Source organism: Sinocyclocheilus anshuiensis, unplaced genomic scaffold, assembly GCF_001515605.1.
Source record: "Sinocyclocheilus anshuiensis isolate Anshui unplaced genomic scaffold, SAMN03320099.WGS_v1.1 scaffold2609, whole genome shotgun sequence".
In the NCBI taxonomy this organism is placed as follows: domain Eukaryota; kingdom Metazoa; phylum Chordata; class Actinopteri; order Cypriniformes; family Cyprinidae; genus Sinocyclocheilus; species Sinocyclocheilus anshuiensis.
Genome location: NW_015541026.1, coordinates 16,167 through 17,936, shown reverse-complemented (window position 1 = coordinate 17,936; position 1,770 = coordinate 16,167). Strand labels below are relative to the sequence as shown.

The window sequence follows — 1,770 nt, the reverse complement described above, 5'->3', positions numbered from 1 at the left end:
GGTACGAGTCTCGTACCGGCAGGGATTGTAGGTGGGGGGAGTGAATAACCAGCGCTCTCTCCCACCTTTAATACCACGACTGAGGTACCCTTTTTTTACCCTCCCCGGGCGCCGCAGCAAACACTCTGCCACTATACTTCAGAAAACACTCAACTCATTCATTATGCTCTTTTTCTCTCCATTCCACCCTCCTTCCCTGCTACTTCGCTGTCTGGGTTGCATAAGTCTAATTTAGTGGTAATTGTAAAAAAACACTGTCTTAAATCTGACTGTGAGAAATGGCTGCAGTCTGTTAATTTGGCTCTATTTAATTACATTTTCCGGGAATTCTGAGAGCTGCATTTATGCTAACCTTTTACTTAGTATTAACACACAAAATCACTAACACTTTATATCTCCTCTGACTTTTAATTGCATAATCATTTTACACAGCTTACACATATATGTATATGTACAGTATAGAGTGCATCCGGAAAGTATTCACAGCGCTTCACTATCTCCACACTTTGTTATATTACGGCATCCTGTTTCTACTGATCATCCTTGAGATGTTTCTATTGGAGTCCACCTGTGGTAAATTCAGTTGATTGCACATGATTTGGAAAGGTACACTCCTGTCTATATAAGGTCCCACAGTTAATAGTGCATGTCAGAGCAAAAACCAAGCCATGAAGTCCAAGGAATTGTGTAGACCTCCGAGACAGGATTGTATCAAGGCACAGATCTAGGGAAGGGTACAGAAAAATTTCTGCAGCACTGAAGGTTCACAAAAGCATGTAGTTTCTGTTACCCTTAATGGAAGAAGTTTGAAAGAACAAGGACTCTTCCTAGAGCTGGCCTCGTGGTCAAACTGAGGAATTGGTGGAGAAGGGCCTTGCCTAGACTGGTGACCTAGAACCTGATGGTCACTCTAGTTGAGCTCCATGATCATATATGCAGATGGGAGAAGCCTACAGAAGGACAAACATCACTGCAACACCACCGATCTGGGCTTTATGGCGGTGTGGCCAAACTCAATCCTCTCCTCAGTGAAGACACCTAAAAACACACTTGGAATTTTCATAATCATCATGTTTGAAGGAAACCAGGCACTGCTCATCATCTGCAGAGAACCATCCCAAAAGTAAAGTATGCTGGTAGCAGCCTCATGGCCTATAGACAACTCTGTGAATGTCCTTGAGTGGCCCAGCCACAGCTTGGGATTTAACCTAATCAAATATTTCTGGAGAAAGCTGAAAATTTGCATCTGCCCCCATCCAACTGGACAGAGCTTGAGAGATAAAGAGGCGAGGAGAAGAATGGCAGATAATTGCCAAATGATGATGCTCAAAGCTTGTCACATCATACCCAAAAAGATTTGAGGCTGTAATTGGTGCCAAAGATGCTTCAACAAAGTATTGAGTAAAGGCTATGATAATTCCTTGGATTTCATGGCTTGGTTTGTGCTCTGACATGCACTTTTAACTGTGGGACCTTATATAGACCGGAGTGTACCTTTCCAAATCATGTCCAATCAACTGAATTTACCACAGGTGGGCTCCAGTCAAGTTGTAGAAACAGCGAACCGTGGAAACAGGATGCCATAAAATAACAAAATTATGAAAAAAAAACAAACAATGAATTTAATCAATTTTGGAATAAGGCTGTAACATAACAAAATTTGGGAAAAAGTGAAGCGCTGTGAATAGTTTCCGGATGCACTATATATATATATATATATATATATATATATGGGAGATTTGTGAGCATTATACACAGTAATAATACATT

At 41.1% G+C, this 1,770-nt stretch overlaps 1 long non-coding RNA gene across 1 annotated transcript in view; it reads left to right on the top strand.

Annotated features, from left to right (window-relative positions):
• Nucleotides 1-510: 510 nt before the first annotated feature.
• Nucleotides 511-1,770, top strand: part of LOC107690499 (uncharacterized) — a 10,620-nt gene continuing 9,360 nt past the window's right edge. Inside the window, exons 1-2 of the long non-coding RNA XR_001634447.1 lie at nucleotides 511-635; nucleotides 1,561-1,566. This is a non-coding gene — a long non-coding RNA (uncharacterized LOC107690499). The remainder of the gene's footprint in view (nucleotides 636-1,560; nucleotides 1,567-1,770) is intronic.